The 19,736-nt window shown below is 36.1% G+C and overlaps 2 long non-coding RNA genes across 2 annotated transcripts; one reads left to right on the forward strand and one right to left on the reverse strand.

The window, feature by feature from the left end:
• Positions 1-6,276: 6,276 nt before the first annotated feature.
• LOC124344391 lies at positions 6,277-8,394 on the reverse strand. The gene is made up of 4 exons (XR_006919723.1): positions 8,176-8,394; positions 7,752-7,992; positions 7,435-7,677; positions 6,277-6,525 (listed from the first exon to the last, which is right to left on the reverse strand). It is a non-coding gene; the product is annotated as an uncharacterized LOC124344391 (long non-coding RNA).
• A 2,124-nt stretch (positions 8,395-10,518) lies between these two features.
• Positions 10,519-11,902, forward strand: LOC124344547. Its single transcript, XR_006919768.1, has 3 exons — positions 10,519-11,308; positions 11,379-11,587; positions 11,650-11,902. It is a non-coding gene; the product is annotated as an uncharacterized LOC124344547 (long non-coding RNA).
• The last annotated feature ends 7,834 nt before the right edge of the window (positions 11,903-19,736 follow it).

Raw genomic sequence — 19,736 nt, forward strand, 5'->3', positions numbered from 1 at the left:
GCCCAAGTAAATTATAAAAATAAACAAAACACACATGGAATTTTTCCATCATAAATTCCAGTCAATCAAAAATTAATCAATCATAACATTATATTCCTAAGCGAATACAATTTTCATATTTTATAAAAGCAGATGTTGAAGATTTAAAAATTCGTCAGTAAGAACCATTTTGTGTTAAAGCTAAGGTGTCTAATTTAGTGGTATCGTTCTACAGCCATTTTGAGCGTTATTTTTAACGTGCTTTGGTTTAAGTAGCCGTAGTGTGGAAGGTAACTGTTTTTTTTTTAGGTGAAAAACCTTTGCTTAAACCCTAAAACGTTATGGCCTACGTAACGGCTCCAAAAGGCTGTAGTATGAAGTATGAACGCAGCTCCCGCCGCCCGGTCCCGGTACGTAACGTGGTTGGAGGGGCGCGATCTTCAGATTGTTGTGGGAAGTAGTACAAGGGGGTTGGAGAGGGGTGCAGAAAAAGTGTTACGTAAAAATAAGAAGTCAAGGCCAATGAAGACCAATAGGCCTGCAATAACAAATAGTTTTGTGCATAATAAAAGTGTTTTTTAGTTTATGGCAAATTGACAAGGTAATATTTTTTTATTTATGACAAAGTCGATGCCATTACATTTCAACTTCATATATTTCATATGGATTCGGGGTTGACGGTTGATGCAGAGGAAATGTTAAATCCCATAAAGGTTACTACAGACGTAAGGGAACAGAGTTGGATGGAGAAGACTGGCTCTTTTGGGGGAGAAAATTACTTTGTCCGTTTTCACAGAAAAACCGCACACGTAGTTTTTAAAAAACCATTAGATATCAATTTCCCTTAACCACCACGTCCTGTTTACTTGAGTTTTCTTCCCTAGGCCTCTTTTCGCAGGTTTCAAAATGATGATTAGGTTAAGTGCACCAATGCAATATTATTTTACCTTTGCGAAAAAAGAAAATTATAGTCATAGACCATACATCGTGGTCGAGAACGATGAACAACGGATTTCCGTAACAGTTTAGGGTAGCAATAAGGCGGCATCTGCTTTCGCGATGCCACCGTAATTTTCTATTCTCCTCTTTCTCTTTACTGATTACTGTGCGTGGTTTTGAGACTTGTTTCATTCTATAAAATTCAGCAGCATATCTGTTTGACCGAAAACTATTTTTAGATATAGATATATGGTTTAAAATATTGCGATGAAGTTATTTATAGCGCATAGCCTAACTGTCCTTTCTATGACTAAGTTAAAATGAAATTAACGGAAATTACTTACGTAAAAATAGAAAAAAAAGTAAAATCCATACCTATTAAGAATTTGTACTCCAATCTATTTGGCATCAATCACATGATAAACAGATTAATTGAGCAATTCTCGTCATCTCGTTACGGAAGCTTCAATTCCTTTTTAAAGATGACAAGCCTTCTTGTAAAAATTTTTGGCGTCGGTTATTAGAACTAGAAAAAAAAACATATAATAATTGAATGGGAGACCTTTCATAATTTAATGATAAATGAAAAAATAATGATAGAAAAAAAAAATAAATTAAATAACTCTCGACCCAGACGGAAGTCTGTAGCTCCATCATGGTTTTCAGCTTGGTTTCCCAGTTCATGTACGGCTACAGCTACACGGACCCGTCGGATCGTGATATATTAGTTCCTGCAGATTGTTGTATACAGTTATATGTTTCAAACTATCGTCACATAGCAGTCTAATATCGTTCTTAACTCAAATAGTCGCGCAGTAAAAAAAAAAATCCTTAAATAATTTGAGCTTATTCTTTAATCAAACCAACAGTTTGGTTATGCGTTTAATTCATCCCGGCATTTTATTGCATTTGATCTGGCACCCGCATTTTATTTTGCTGCGCGTTTGAGTCTTGCTCTTAAACTATTTAACACATTTTTCTTTTTTTATCGAGATTTTATTCAAAACAATGCTTTGGATGGTTTTCTCCCACCACGAAAATAGCCCAATACCGTAGCCACAACCTACCCAGATTTGCTTTCATACGCAAATTGTTAAGTAGCTAACCTAGGCTAAAGTGTTAAAGTGAGTTGCTAAAAAGTGGCTAAAGTAAGTTCAGTCAAAATCGGTCATAATTCAGATTCTGTGGCACATATTTTTATAAACATTCGGAAATCAGGATCGATAACCCACTATCAGCAGTTGAGAAAAACTTGTATGAAATTGAACTGTGTTACTTTTAGAAAGCAAAATATTAATACCAATAAAAAATTATTTAGACAAAAGTTGAGTGTAAGATGAATTTGCCTGATTGCTGGTCTGCGTTGGATTAATGCCCAGCAAGAGACATCCCTGTCGAGGTAATATAGGTTTGCATGTAATAGAAAGTAGCTTAAAATAGGAGAGCATTGCGGGTGGTGGTTTATTATCTTTTCTACATGAGATGATTCGTTAATAGAAAATTATATAACGAGTTCTCTGTTGATGACTACATTTTGACGAAAGGTTTTCAAATTGGATGTTGCCTAACCGGTTTGATTCATTTGATACGCTCGTTCTTCACGTTTCCTAGTGACCTAGCTAAATTACTGTTGGCTGAACTACTGCTAACTCTTTTGAGCTGATTCTCATTCAAGCTGAAATAGTCTATTTGTTTTCGAAAGATTGTGAAAAAAAGAATAGTGAATAAATGCTTCGTGTAATAGCTTGAATTGTATGAAATAGAAAATATGGTTCATCTGATAAGTCTATCGATAAGTAAAAGTTCTGAAATGCGTGTTTCGTTAAGTGGATTACCAGTTAATTGTAAAGACTAACCTTTGAGACTAACACACTTAGCAAAGAAATCCCCAAAGGAAAAGATTTTTACAATATACAGTATTCATACCACCTTCAAATTGAAATGAACATTCGGCTTTGGAGTTTTGTTCTAATTGTTCCCAGGCGTTCCCAGGACCTAGAAAAAATATCAGCAATTCTCTTTCTGTCAAATAATATAACTATATTTAAACAGAGTTGTGTACGATGTTTGATCGGACTTTTTAGAATAGCCTACCTAAAAATACTAAAATTCAAAAATACAGTATAAATAAAAGTAATTTAGCTTATAGGCCTAGGCTTCCCGTGTGAATTCTAAAGTGAAAAACAATTTGGTAATTTTTTTAGGCCCAATACGTCTAGACAGCTGGATTTTTTTTACCCTCTTTTAAACATAGTAAGTTACGCACTTGCCATATATACAGCAGCGCACACTTTATCAGTTAATAATTGGTGGGCTAGTAAGCACTTGGTATGAGGTATCCCAGTATGTCTTCGGATTGGTCAATCTTAGCTAATAAGCTACTGGTATTGTGTGATTGTGTGCCTTGGGTGTTTTTTTTTTTCGAATCTCGAGGCCAACAGTAGCCTTCACCAAAGTATAGTCGAGAATAAGCACAGAGAGTGCCAACGGTTAAGCGATAATAAATTGGACCCAGTCACGGAAATCACAGCAGCAGCTACAGACGTCCACACGTACAATTGTACATGCCACTATCTCATTCATAAGTGAAATATAAAGATTGGTCCTGAATAGGCCGGCAGTGCTCATGTCTGTCGGAGCCATTGAGAGTTCATCCGCTGCTAGTTATGATTGGCAGTTGAGAATGATGAGGAGTGCTACCTATGTAGGTGCATGTGCTGTTGCATGAGCGCATGCAACACACGAACTCGTAGTGGAAGATCCGCCAGTGGGAGTAAAATTATGATTTGAAAGGTGGTGCTGATGGAGGCCTTTCGACCGACAAGCTGGCTCCAAGCTTCTCTTTTGAGGAACGGAAAATTCTTGTTTTTTCTTGTCAATTACTAGCAGGCTATGGCAGACAGACCTCGAATCATGACGTGGTTTCTTCTGGAATGACATGATGAGGCTTTGATCAAGCCAGCAGCCAAATTTCACTATACTTTTGACATCATTAAAGTAGACAAAGTTAACCATATCCCTGAAAAAGGCGTGCTGATGCCATGCCCAGAAGCTTGCAGTACCCCTCATAAGTCACACACACAACACACAAAATAAAATAAAAGTATAAAAAACAAAACAAGACAATAGGCAATAACATCAAATAATTTTATGTCTAATGAAACAAGGTACTTATTGGAAGATGAAGTGTGTCTTTTGCAGTCAAGAAGTCGTAACTCGTAATAAGCAACATTATATCATCCGGCGATCACGATTTGTCTGCTTAAAAATTATTAGCTAAATTATTTTTATAAGGAACAAATTTTCAGAAAATCATTTAAGCCCCACTAAACTTCAAGATATATCTTGAAGTTTGGTTTATAAACCAAAATTTATTCGCAAAGGAACATATTCAGCACAACATTTTCATTTTGAAAATACTAACGGATTCTGTTAATTAAATAATTTATATTTAAATAGTTTAGGACCATTTATACCACTGATGACTGATGTTTAGGGTAAACCGGTACTACAGTTCGTAAATAATTTTTTTTTATTGCAGCTATTTTGTCACAGTTGGTAGAAGTTGATAACCCAACAGGATTTGATAGCAAGTGGGAACAGTGATATGCAGGATTTGAGCACACGCAGCTGGACTGCTGGATGGAAATTTTATAAACGTTTTTTATACTTTCTACTTGACATTATAAGACGACCGGTTTTTGTTCTTACGTTATTTTATCAAATATATATTTTAAAATATAAAACGATCATATCTGGTTGATATACTGTCGTGCTGCTAGCGTATGCGGTGCCGTTTTTCCCTTTTTACAACATATCTATCGTTTAATTTATTTCAGCTCCGTGTCATCATTAAACATATAAATTTGCATTGATATATTATTAAACCTACCAATTCATACTTTGATATCAAGAAATCAACCATACTATTTGTATTAATTGATTAAACATTAATAAATTGATTAAATACATTTCAAACATGAATCAAACATTAATAAAGCAATAAAATTCATATCAAACATGAATCAAATCAATTTAACAAAATAACCGAGGGAAAGAATCATTAACGTGAAAATGGGAAACATTTATTATTTATGTGGAAAAAGGAATAATATTAAATAATTCTACCGATTCCATAAAATTTATAATTTAACTTCGAATTCAAGTTGTTAAAAAAGACAGCCACCTAGCGGTTTATAAATGCTTCATTCGCCCACCCCCTTTATAGCCAGAAAGCGGAGAGCGAGCGGTGCGATAGCGCCATCATCTTGGAATAGGTCTAAGCAATTCATTTTATCGTATTATTTACGAAACCTGCAAGCGCTAAAATATATTTAAAGCTACTTAACACGCATCGCATCAAATTTTATTAACAGGCGTAACAATGGAAGCGATTGCGGTGACTGGTCGGAAGAGTAGCGCTTGCCCGTCCGTTATTTTAGCGCTTACCGCGCGTCCGTTTGCGATTTTAGTGCTAAGCGTCGCCCATTTGCTTTTTAGGCCGCTCACTGCGCGAAAAATAATTAAGTCAAATATTCGCGCTATAGATCTAGCGCTATGTAAGCGCGCATGTCGCTTATCATTTACTTTAAAATTCACACGATGTGCTAAATTTAGTGCAATTCATTTTATCATATAATTTATAAAACACGCATTGTAAATATTTAGCGCTAGGTCTCTCTACATGCTTGCTACATGTGAAGCTTCATGTCACCTTTTTGCGGCTAATACAGTATCATTCCGTGTATACACAGCTCAATAGAATTAAGCTTGTCCGCCTTTTTCCTTTCGTTCGATATTTATCCGCCCATATAGGCCTATATACACTGATTTTCCCGATATGTTAGCGCAATTAATTTCAGCCTAAAATTTGCAAGAAGTGTTCCCCTTTAGTTAAATTTAGTGCGATGCAAATGCGCTAAATATTTTCTCTCCAGCAACACGGCCAACTGGAACTTGTCCCGCAGCGTCAGCTCAGTGAGTGAGAGACACAGCGACACTTTCTCTATATGCATTTACTGCCAAAACATGGACCGTAACGTTCGGCACGGATTTCAACAGAACGGAAAGGATAAGGGCTTAGTCAAGAAGTAGGACACCGATTTGACGCTCGTCGAGTCGACGATAAATGAACAGAAGCAGCAAACGTACGGGAAATGTATATATATGTATAAACGACCGAAATTTGCCCCCTTTTTATGTTCACATAAACAACCATTCGATGGTTTTGAATGAGCTTGTGTTTTTTTTTCTCTCCGCTTTTAGACGGTTACTTTTTTTCGCAAGAGGAAGACGGATTGGTGCTTCAAAAATGGACATCTAGTTCGAGCCTACGATGTCACTGCCTTGATGTCAATGCTTGCCGAAAAATACGTTTTATTGCGACACCTTCAATGGGCAACTTGCCCCAAGGGGCAAGTTGCCCAATGAATTGGGGTAAGTTGGCATTGCATTTTTACACAGCATTTGCGACATTCTACACATACAAAATGTTTTTGCAAAAATCGAATCAGGAACCCATAAACCAACTTTTAAATACATACACTTAATTGAATCTTCTTTTTTAATGCAAAACACTTTAGGTGTCACTTTCCTATCTGTGAAAACCTGTTCGACAAAAGGTTTTCAATTATTAGGGGAGAGTGGGGCGACTGGCTCACTTTTTTTTCTCTTAGCTCCCATTCCCTTATTTTCCAACGTATTTAGATCCACCAAATCTTAAAATATAGAAAATTCTTCCTGCTTTAAATGGTGATTTTTTCAATCCGATCTAAATAAATTAAGACTAGGTTATTGCCGATTTAAAAAAAAAAAAAAAAAAGAGCAAACCCGCCCCAGATACGGGGTCACTTGCTCACACCGCCAGGGTGTTTCGGCCCCTGTATTTCTTACGGAAAAACCGTTGACTGACAGTAGAAACTTAAAATTAAAAAAATAAACCAATAATGCAACCCACCAACGGAATATCATTGAAAAAGCTTAAATAAGTATGATAGTTGACTAAAAACACGAAAAAAGTCGAACACAAATAATTTTACTGCTTTCATATGCAATTTTATGTAAGCCAAAAAGCCCCGACGCTGTGTGGCCGATGCGCCCCCAACAAAGGGGTCTTAGTATATTATTGAATATCTCTTATTTAAACTGTTGTAAATATAAAACAAACTAAACAGGCTTAAAGAAGAGATAACGTAGAGTATTTTCCATATTTTTTTATAATTTTAAAGTAATCGGGAAAGCCGATACTTGATTCGAAAGTCAAAGTAGGACGACCCAATTTTAAGACGAAAAATTTATTTTACCTTTCATTCCTCAACCGCTCGTCGTACTACCATGAAATTTTGTTTTAAGATGCGCATTAGTAACATCTACATCTCCTGATTTTTTGAATATTTTATTGCAATTCTAACCCATCAAGAAATCAATTGAGCCTACCGACCCGAACGCCAGATCGCCCCACTCTCCCCTATAGCTCAATTTAGTAGGCCACCAGACTGCTCTTTATTTCACTGTTACCTGGCATTAAATGATTTTTCTGTGTTGTTTAAATGAGACACTACAACTTCTGGATGAAATCTCTTGAGTCAACAATTCTGGGATGGCCTAGCTAAAGTTTTGTCGATATTGGTTGGGGGAAAAATTTGGAGATTCATTGTGGACGTAAATTGAAAGCTTTCTTACACAGGACAGGAAAACATAAATGTCTGCTGATCGATGGAAATAATGAACTAGTACAGCCATTCCTTCATCCGTGAAAACCTGCCCGATAAAATGTTTGTAGACTCATTAGCTCAATTTAATATTCTGAAGACTGCATTTAGTTTCTTTGTTACCTGGTATAACCTGGAGAAAACACATTTCAGTTTGCAGGCACTTCTTTCTAGACATCTGTTCCAATAATTGAAAAAAATGTCCTTCTTTCTGTCAATGTAGCTTTAGTCTTTACACTTTTACAAACTTCTTCTTGGTAGATAAAATGGGATTCCCACATGCTTACTTCTTTTAAAACCATTTCAATGGCTCTTTAAATTGTAACACTTAAAGTCTTTCCTCTTCAACATAGTTTTTGGTAATCTAAAAAGAAAAAGAAAGGAAATTTTGACAGAGCAACAGACTATAAAAACTGGCCAACTTGCCCCCGAAAAAAACGGCCTACCTACCCCATGGGTAGGTGTCATAGCATCTTTTCAAATTACTTACATTAATGAACACTAAATTGATAAAACTATTTGATTAACAGTTTGCTAAATGAATTACCTTTCTGAAAAAGCAAATCTCTTGCTTGCACACTCAATACCTAATTGATGAAAAGGATATCACTCCGGGAAAAAAAAAGTTACTGACGGGTGATGAAAAACGTTTTTGGGCTTTAAAACGTCACGGTTTAAGTGCAGACGAGAAAAATTTTGGTACACACCATCTATCGCTAAAACTGAACACTTTGGCTATTCTGAAAAATTATAAATTTCATGTGGCGCCAAATTAAAAAATTTCACTAATTTCGCTCATCTACTGAAATTCATTCTAACACGAACAGTAAAAGAATCAGATTAACAATAAGTGATCTAATTCATGATAACAAATCAGATTAATATGTAGGCTAATATCGCAGCAAATATTCATTGTGCAACGTAAACCGTAGTACCGCAGTGTCCGCTCTATAGGCGCGCCGCAATCTACATGCTTCTGCCTTGACGTCATGGATCGATATTGGAACTTACACCATCGATTGGCATGTTAACTATGTTATAAAGATTTTGCTCAAACTTTCTGAATATTACAACTTACAGCGTTGCTTGGTTACAAGATTCCTTCGGTAATGTCCTTCGGGAATGTTTTTAAACGTTAAGGAGACAGAAAATCAAGGTTAAATAGTAGATAAATACATACTATTATGTTTGGAAAATTTTGTTTCCCTTTATTCTCTTAAATTAATTGATTCTTATTAAATAATTGACTAATAATCTGTCAATATTATCATAATATTCGTAATATTCGAAGTCGCACCACTCATAATATTATGAGTGGTGCGACTTAGGTGTGGCGGAGGCTTCGCCCCGCCACCCCACGTCGCACTTCATGTTTAGATTAAGTTAAAGTAACACTTATTACTATAGTAACAATACAATTATATCATGCGGTCACATGTTGCATTACATGAGTCTTGGCTAATAGATAGCGAACTACCATCATACCCATTTTTTCCCTTCTATTAATGTAACAATGATGGTCTAATGGTGATCAACCGCATTGTTCGGGGTTCGAATCTCGATCAAGTTGGAAAAGAAAACTAAATTTTTGAAAAATTTCTCTTAATAAGCTTTCGGAGGTAAATGGAAGGGGAAGATCGGTGGTAACTCTTCACGAAGAAGGGAGAGATGACCCAGAGCTTCAAAATGAATATAATCTAACATTTTAAAAATGTTCCTCAACTTCTTGGTTGATGACTAACTGTTAAAAAAGGAGGCATAGACATTTTACTGACAACCAAATTTATTAAAATCAAGATAAAAAATAGTAAACAAAAAGAGTTGATTATAAAACTAAAAGGGTTAAAAAAATAAAAGTGGGAAAATACAAAGTAAAAAGAAGAATAAAGACGAAATCGAAATCGAACATAAAAACCAAATCAAATAATTAATACTCTCCACTCCCATAGCAGAAAACTTGTCTTGCTAGGGAAGATCCAAACTTTTTTTCTTTTTGTTTACACTGCTGAGCATGCACTGACAGTTGGAAGGTTACGCAAAAAAAGCGAATTCACTGCCTAGGATTCGGCAACCAGCTAGGTAACAAGTACGCAAATTAAATTTTTAAAACAGTAATGAAAACAAATGAAACCCCGTTAGGACATGTATCAAATTTTGACAGAATTATGTACAAAATTTGGTGACGATTGGTCATTCAGGGAAGAAACGTATAAAGGATAACTAAATGGACATTAAACCCTCTGAATTTCACTACCAGCTACTACTACCCTACCCCCTATACCCCACACCCTATATTGTTAAGGACCTTCGTATATAAATATACCTCAGGGATAATTTAAATGCCTTACTGGCCAGCTTGTTAGGGTCAAAACTTAGATTTCTATGATGTTGCCCTGTATAATTGATCGAAATGGTACTAGGGATATGGGTAACCCAGCGGAAAAAGTCGCATAAAATCTGATATGATTTCACAATGATCTCACTTACAAAAATCATATGATCCCATATGGAATTAATGTTCCAAATTTCAGGTTTTTGGCGGAAGCGTAGCGCGGAATTTTAATAAAACGTAAATAAAACGGCGGCGGATTGAGCAATTAAGATCGAACAAAAACAAAAAAAAGAGAAAAAAATGCATTTTTTTATTTATTGTCTGAGTTTGATTAGTCATTAGCAAGATTACCCATCTTCATTTAAACAAAAAAAACCTTAAATTGCTAATATCTCCGTTCTCGAACGGCGAAGCGGGTCGCGACTTGCGTCAATCCGATCCCTTGCTGCGCGCGCAAGTTTCCCGATAGGAGTGGTCCAACAATGAGAAAATAGTTTTCCTCAAGTCTATATTTTTTATTTTATTAAGTCTATTATTTTTTTCTATATTTATTTTCCGATTTTCCCTTTATCCTTTATGGTAAAATTTATTGCACTCCGGAGAACTCTAGTGTCAAAAGAGGCTGTTGGTTTATATTACAGATGAATCTGTTCAAGTACAACCATTTGAGGAAAATGGTTACTTGGTTAGAATAGATTTCAATCCTACAGTTCCTCATTGTTCATTTGCCAGCCTTATTGCCCTCTGCCTGAGAGGCAAGATTCAGAAAAATGTGGTGGAAAGGATCAAATTGGACATAGTAATTGCAGAGGGTAAACACAGCACAGAAGAAGAGAGTAAGTCCTAATACCATATTTAAATGTTCAAAAAAGCTTTCATAAAATATTCTTTTACTTTATTCCCATCCAGTCAATAAACAAATCAACGATAAGGAAAGAGTCGCCGCCGCCGATAGTTGATAGTTGCATAAGAGATGAAGAATAAGAATTTTTTTGAGAAGAAAAAAAAATAAAAGACAATAAATTTTCTCAGAGTATTTTGTATTCCATTCCATGAGATCAACTCACAAGTACGAAAGGCACTGCAGAGACAATTTCATCGCACATATACACCCTGGATTGATTTTAGTATAAGACTAGAACAATTACCAAAAAGCTCCCTGGTATATTTATAAATTTTGCAAGTGTTATCTCTGGTAAGAAGAAAAGCATAACCAAAAGCGACAAGCAAGTTTGTTTCGTGAAAGACTTGTAAACTTAAAAAAAGATTATGTGGACATCAACAAGACAATGAAGAGCTTGTGTTGAGTGGTTTACTCAGAGAAGCTTCGGAAGCAGCAGTTTGTCTTGTAAGTTCCTTCTCAACTTCACATAAACATTTCAGAACTTCTTTACGTTAATACAAAATTCTTTTTCCAGACACCAATACCCAAGCTCTTCTGGTTTGATTGTTGATTGATTGTGGTTTGTGCAGTGACAGTTTGCCACAACTTTCCATTGAGTATTGCTTAACTTAACCATTAACTTTGGTTAAAGGAAACTGTATAGCTCGCAATGGAGCTATGTATATGTAATGAAGGGGGAAAAGTTGATTTGAGAAGAACAGACACGCTTCAGTTTGCCCACAAGTAAATATATTTCCTTTTTATTGTTTTTTTTTACTAATACATAATTTTTTTTTTATTCATAGTCCCCTTCCTTCCTCATTCTGATCCAAGAGGACCGTCTCTTCATCATCATTCTCTTCGTTAACCTCGTCATTGTAATCCGCCTCATCCTCTGAAAACCAGATTTGGGATCCGTCGATCCCGTCAATCGAAGGATCCCACCCGCCTTCCTCTTCTTCATCTTCACCTTCTCCGTCCTTTCTCTCCTCAGCTTCATTTTCACCTTCTCTGTCCTTTCTCTCCTCAGCTTCATCTTCACTTTCTCCGTCCTTTCTCTCCTCAACTTCATCTTCACCTTCTCCTTCCTTTCTCTCCTCTTCTTCATTCTCTATAGATGTTATACCAATGAAAAAGTAGTAGACATGCCAAAAAATCGTGCGCAGTTTACGCCGATGCGCACCACAGCGGCAGATAGCATAACTAAACTTTTTATTACGCTTGACAAAAACCGTACCGCAAGAGACGAGACGAGAACCGACTGCTTGTCGAACAAAGGATCTTGCGGTACGGTTTTTGTCAAGCGTAATAAAAAGTTTAGTTATGCTATCTGCCGCTGTGGTGCGCATCGGCGTAAACTGCGCACGATTTTTTGGCATGTCTACTACTTTTTCATTGGTATAACATCTATAGTTAAAATGTTTAAAAATAAATGACTATATTGCTATATAAATAAAAATAAATTTAAAAATGTACCTTTGTAAGTGACTGTGCTGTCCCTCTCGTTGCATAATCTTTTATTCATCGTAGACTCCTCCTCGTCCCTCTTCCTTTTGCGTTGTTCCACTGTAAAATGTGTAAAATAAATGGGAATTAATATAATACAAAAATGTAGGAAAAAAACACAAATTAACTTACCTAAAATGGAGTCTACAACTCCTGCAAAAGGCTCCAATGGTGTAGAAGATGCAGCAGATAAATCATCGGAAAAAACAGGGAATTCGTCCAGTGAGAGACTCAATTTTTTAGACATGTTGCCTTTGAGTATATCCCGTAACTAATCTTGTTACAATTCCGCTTCCCATAAGTAAACTGTTTTAATGTAGAAAACTGCCGCTATGTGCGTGATTGTCTAAATTAAAAATGTGTAATTCCATACATTATTCTCCAGCGATTGTTAAATTTGGTATATAAGTTATTTCATTACAATAATAACATTAAAACCGAAATAATACAAGTTTATGAAGCACGTGTATAGTTTGGCCCACACGAGCGTAGGATTATAGACTTATGGATTATAGACTTATGGATTATGGATTATAGACGCACACTTTTGATTCAGGATGTTGGGGATTAAGTCTTATAGAGGCACGTGCTTGGGCGTACAGGAAGTTTAGGAAATGTTGGGATTACTGGGGATTAGGGATTATGGTGGCACGAGCCTATACCCAACCCATACACATTTCTTGGTATGGCATGAACCTATATAAGAGGTGCAGTAGGAAAAGGTTCTTTAATAGAGTTCACCCTTTCGTTCAAGAATGTCGCTTCTCGCTTCTCTCACCAAGTGCAGTGTATTTGAAAGTTATGACGAAATCTTATTGTTGATAAGACAGTTTAAAGAGGAGAACAATGTGTATTTACGTTTAGACAAACCATTACAGACAGTTAAGAGTTGGAATAAGAGTGTTAAAAGTGAAGACAAGAAAATTTATGAAAAATATGTTTATAAAGAATGTACTTACGTGTGTCCCCATTCCGTGTCCTGGAAACCAAAGCAAACCAAAAATATGCGTGTTGAACAAAATATCATGTACTGTGAATGTCCAGTGCGAATTCATTTCAGATTTAATTTGTTTAAGAAAAATTTTGAAATTGTGAAAATGGAACTTGATCATAAAAACCACCCGGTCTCAGAATTGCATATACAAACTTATGCAAGGAAAAGTAAGTAAATCAGAATTTTTAAATTAAATTTTTAAATTACAATATTTATTAAATTTTTTATAATTTTTTATAGGAACATGGGTCCTGAGGCGCTTGAATTCGCAAAGGACACCCTCACCGCTGGAGCTCAACCCACCATCCTCAGGAAAATCCTTCAGGACAAGTACGGAACAAATCTCTTAGGAAAGGACATTACGAACATTAAGCAATCATTACTAGGTAATTTCATTAAATTTGCTTATACTTAAGTTTTAAAAAATAATAATCTCATTTTGTAGGAAATTCCCGAGAGGAATGGCAGGAAACAGCGGAATATCTAAAAGAACTCCAATCAAATCCCAACCACGTAATTAAGGTGCTGCAGAATTCCGATGATGAAGTCAACGCGATTTTCATCCAGCTAGAGCCACAACGAAAAATGTATAAAAATTACGGAACTGTTATAGAAATGGACGGGACTCACGGATCGAACAAATCTGGCTTTGCGCTTTACCACTTGATGATTCACGATAACAATGGAGCTAGTCAACCCGTCGCGTTCTTTTTTATCAAGGAAGAGACAAAGGAAGCTATATCTGAATGTCTGCAGATTTTCACTGAGGTATTACCTTAAAAAGTAAACCATTATAACAAAATAATAATTAATATTTTTAAATTTCAGAACAACGACGTTAAGCCAACGAAAGTCACTGTTACAGATAAAGACTGCGCAGAGATTGCGGCTTTAGCCAAATTTTTTACTGCGGCTACCGGCATTCTTTGTCACTTTCACGTATTGAAGGCGATCGACACTCAACTACAGAAATGGAAATTTCTTAGCCTCGAGCAAAAGAATGAAATAAGGCAATGGTTCCGTGCGGCACTTTATGCAGTAACGGAAGAAGATTTCGCCGAAGCCAAGTCGAAACTGCTGACTAAATACGGTATTAAAATTAAAAGTTGTAATCTAAATGAAATGTAATAACTTAATTATGTACTTTATAGGTTAAGTGGTTGCGGCATACTTTGAAGAAAATTGGTTCAACATTTCGGATAAGTGGAGCTATCTCGGACGTCGACACCTACCTACTTTTGGAAACAACACAACAAATCGCATTGAACGGTATATCCTTTATAATCTCCATATTACCAAAGTGGGATTAAAATTTAAAAATATTTTCTAGCTATCACCGTACTCTCAAAGAGGTTCTTCAAAAAACAAGCGTCTGCCAGAAGTCATCAGAAGATTGGTAAACCTCGTATTACTTCGCCTGAGTGATAGACAACTTAAACAATCTATTCGAGAAGTACGGTTTAACACAAAGGAGAGGCACCCGCTGCTGGAGAAATTTGCTGAATCAATATCGACTTATGCCTGGAAACTAGTTGAACGAGAAACGGAGATTACGACTGCGAAAACTTATGACTTTATCCTGAATGAGGTAAGTCACTTAAGAAATTTGTATCTTTAAATTACCTAAGAACTTTTATTCATTGCAGGAATTGGCCACATACAGCATTGCTTCTAGTAAAACCACATACTTTTTGAAACAAGATTTAACTGGCTGTACTTGCAAGTTCTTCATGGATTTCGGTCTTCCTTGTCGTCACATAATTAGCTTCCATGTTACAAACAACATGGAAATTCCTGTCGGGGCCTTTGCTGTACATTGGGCTAATCAGTGTCTAGAGGTATTGAACTATTAAAAATTCTTTTGTAAGATTTTAAAATGAAATTCGACTACTTATATACTACTATTACCAAATTTTGTTAAACAGACTGATGATACCGTCCCAGCAAGTGTTTCTTCACCGACTGGAATGCATCACTCCAAGAAGCTTACCAAAAAGCCCATAACTGACAGGGACCAGTACAATATTGCGATGGCTTTTTTTAGGAAGATGGCAGACACACTGAGTTCATTAGCTGAATCAGATTTTGACGAAAAATTACAACTACTACAAAAGATCAATGAACTAATCAAAGAAGGCAAGTCAGTTGAGTTGATGCACGCTGCGGCTCCTTCTGAACATATTACTCATGTTGAACAGATTTTGGTGCTGGATCCTATTCCGGTTGTGGAAGAAGTCAATAACAATTCTACAAAAGAGAACACGGTAAATAATATATATATATATATTTTTTTTTTACTCCAAATTAATATGTGGTTTTACGTACAGTTATTAGCACCATCTTGGAATGCCCTACATCTTCCAGCAGCTCATCAAAAGAGAGGTCGTCCAAGGAACAACAATGGATACTTCACCCCGGAAATCGGGGGCAAAAAAGCCCAACCTTTAAAAAACGTAAATAAACAAATTCTGTTGTCTGCACCCACGCCACCCAGACTTACTATCGATACTTATAAATTGATAGTAAATAACTAAATACATCGCACTTTTAATTAGATAGAACGATAAAAAGGTTTAATAGAATTAAAAAGGAAACGAAATAATGTATTTAAACCGCTATTTGTGAGGATTCAATCGTTAATTTCATTGCAAATAATTTGCAATCCATGTGCGGAGGCTTGTCAAGCTTCGTTGTGCACTAGGGTCTTTACCATAGCCTACGTAAGTTACGGCCAGCGAACGTACGTTCGCCCCTGCAAAAGTTGGGGAAGTTTTCACCCACCCACCCAACCTAGCCAGAAGGCATCCTGTCCTTCTGGCACAGCATTGCCAGTTTTGAAAGGGGATAGCCAAGGAAAGATTCGAATTCATACGTTAGCAATTTTTTCAGTCTGCGTATTAGTAGCCTAGTTGGTATAGCGGTGGATTCCCATTAGAGTAGTATTAGGTTCAAACCTGTGCAGGTCTTTATCCATTTTTAATCATTTTTCCTTGTTTTTCCTATATTTTTAAAATGAAATGATGGAATGCCTAGATTCTGTAAAAAATGCGAGTTTTTTCTCATTTTTTAAACAAAATCTGAATTTGTTTTTTTTTCTAAGTCCTTTCCAAAGAAAAGTCCTTGGTTAAAATGAAAAAAAAAACTCGCATTTTTTACAGAATCTAGGCATTCCATCATTTCATTTTAAAAATATAGGAAAAACAAGGAAAAATGATTAAAAATGGATAAAGACATTCACAGGTTTGAACCTAATACTACTCTAATAGGAATCCACCGCTATACCCACTAGGCTACTAATTACTTACGCAGACTGTAAAAATTGCTAAAGTATAAATTCGAATCTTTCCTTGGCTATCCCCTTTCAAAACTGGCAATGCTGTGCCAGAAGGACAGGATGCCTTCTGGCTAGGTTGGGTGAGTGGGTGGAAACTTCCCCAACTTTTGCAGGGGCGAACGTACGTTCGCTGGCCGTAACTTACGTAGGCTATGGTCTTTACACAGGGTGGTACGGAGAATTTCAACAAAAGGGTGGTACGGAGAACTTCAAAAACTGGGGTGGTGCGGAGAAGGGTTTATTTCGAACCCGTAACAAGATTCCTTCGGTAATGTCCTTCGGGAATGTTTTTAAACGTTAAAGAGCCAGAAAATCAATGTTAAATAGTATAAAGTAAATAGTATACATACTATTATGTTTGGAAAATTCTGTTTCCCTTTATTCACTTAAATGATTTTATGATTATTAACTAATTGACTAATAATCTGTCAATATTATGAGTGGTGCGACTTAGGTGTGGCGGAGGCTTCGCCCAACCACCCCACGTCGCACTTCATGTTTAGATTAAGTTAAAGTAACACTTATTACTATAGTAACAATACAATTATATCATGCGGTCACATGTTGCATTACATGAGTCTTGGCTAATAGATAGCGAACTACCATCATACCCATTTTTTCCCTTCTATTAATGTAACAATGATGGTCTAATGGTCATCAACCCAGTCTATCATTCGCATGGTTCGCGGTTCGAATCCCGATCAAGTCGGAAAGGAAAACTAAATTTGTAATTTTTGAAAAATTCCTCTTAATAAGCTTACGGAGGTAAATGGAAGTGGAAGATCGGTGGTAACTCTTCACGACCGCAAGAAGATCTTGATGACCGAGAAAAGGACAGAGGAAGAAGGGTCTGATGACCCAGAGCTTCAAAATGAATATAATCTAACATTTTTAAAATGTTCCTCAACTTCTTGGTTGATGACTAACTGTTAAAAAAGGAGGCATAGAAATTTTACTTGGACAACCAAATTTATTAAAATCAAGATAAAAAATTGTAAACAAAAAGAGGTAATAATAAAACAAAAAGGGTTAAAAAAATAAGAGTGGGAAAATACAAAAATAAAAAGAAGAATAAAGACGAAATCGAAATCGAACATAAAAACAAAATCAAATAATTAATACTCTCCACTCCCATAGCAGAGAACTTGTCTTTCTATAGGGAAGATCCAAACTTTTTTTTTCTTTTTGTTTACACTGCTGAGCATGCACTGACAGTTGGAAGGTTACGCAAAAAAAGCGAATTCACTAACTAGGATTCGGCAACCAGCTAGGTAACAAATACGCAAATTAAATTTCTAAAACAGTAATAAAAACAAATGAAAAACCCGTTACGCAATGTATCAAATTTTGACAGAATTATGTAAAAAATTTGGTGACGATTGGTCATTCAGGGAAGAAACGTATAAAGGATTACAAAATGGACATTAAACCCTCTGAATTTCACTACTAGCTACTACTACCCTACCCCCTATACCCCTCACCCTATATTGTTAAGGACCTTCGTATATAAATATACCTCAGGGATAAACCCTTCTCCGTACACCCCACGAGACTATGTGAAAATAAATTTTTATCATCATTGGGATCGCCATTGGGAGTGACAAATCCAATCAAATCTAGCTATTTTGGGGTAAGGTAATCGAATGGAGGTTTCGATTGTATTTTAGAAATTTCAAGAATTTATCTTTATATTCTATCACACAAGGGACATTCCGCACCAAAACGACAAAACATTGCCGTGGTCACATATCTTAATTAATTTTTTATGATAATTCTTTAATAGGCCTTTAGGTTAAAATAATATTTTTTGCCGAGGGTTTTGAAAAAAAGGGATGGGTGGGCGTAGTATCGATTTATATTTTTCGTACCTTGCTGATACCATATTCATTTTAATTGTAATTTTTGGTATTTTAAAGTAAAACAAAAGAAGAAATACTGATCAGAAAGCGTTAACGGAATGATAAATTAATTTTAGAAAAAAATCGCGTCGGTTTTGGTTTGGACGACCCATGTGGCAGTACGATCGATCTTTCCGAACGCCAAAACCCCTAGCTACTTTGAACTATGCGCTAGGTAGGACTCTTAAATTTTGGCTTCGGTTCATTAGTGATTTTTGACTTGCGAGATTTCAATCAGTTTAACAACAGCAAAAAGAAAAAGTGAAGCTGTAACTGTTAAGTCAAAAACCAGACAGGAAGCCGAAGCACCATATAAAATCCAGACGTTTTCTTTGTACTGAAAACTGGGATTTGCTTTATGGTGATTTATCTCGTGACTCTGTTATCGTGACGACCCAGACGAGTAATCACGGGCTGAACGGAGCCCGGTCAACGCTCGTGTCTATTCACTGCAGCTGGCTGAGACTATAAGCTTCTCATCACTGTTAACTGCATCACTGTTTTTCACTTGCAGGACAGTTCAGAGGTCTCTTTTGGGTGCTCTCGACTGATCAGTGATCATTGAGTGTAGCTAGTCACAAGCTTTTCCTATCCTGTTTACGATGATTTGTACCCGCCATCGCTATATATATCGAATGCTATAGCCGCTAGGCTTATATTGCACTACGACTTCCTTCGTTGGTCGATAAGAACCTAGCCATCTAGTAGTCCTTTTGTTTGTTTCAGTCTGTTTTAGATTTTAGTTTTGTTTAACTGTAAAAGAAAATCCTTGAGCACTATTAATCGATTTTACCTACAGTAATTTCTTGCATAAAGACCTATAAGTGTGATTAAATTGAAATCACTTTCAACTTAACTTTGTTTTAAATCTTAAATTTCCATTAGGAATTAATGGAGATATCCGAGTCCGAAGATGCAATAACAATTTGTATGGAGAAATGTGCATATAAGCATTAAAAAAATTTGACAGCGCTTGTTGTTTAACAGTTGTACGCTTATGTAATCGACCAAAATGTCCTATGACGGCTGAATGTATGGCGCTGGCGAAGAAACTATTTACTCGATATCGTCGTTTTGAAGGTTATCCGATGCCAGCAAGAGCACGGTCCTTCCTATCGACAATGCTATCATTTCAATCAAGCCGTTTATATTTTAAAAATG

Source organism: Daphnia pulicaria, chromosome 6 (genome assembly GCF_021234035.1).
Source record: "Daphnia pulicaria isolate SC F1-1A chromosome 6, SC_F0-13Bv2, whole genome shotgun sequence".
NCBI lineage: Eukaryota > Metazoa > Arthropoda > Branchiopoda > Diplostraca > Daphniidae > Daphnia > Daphnia pulicaria.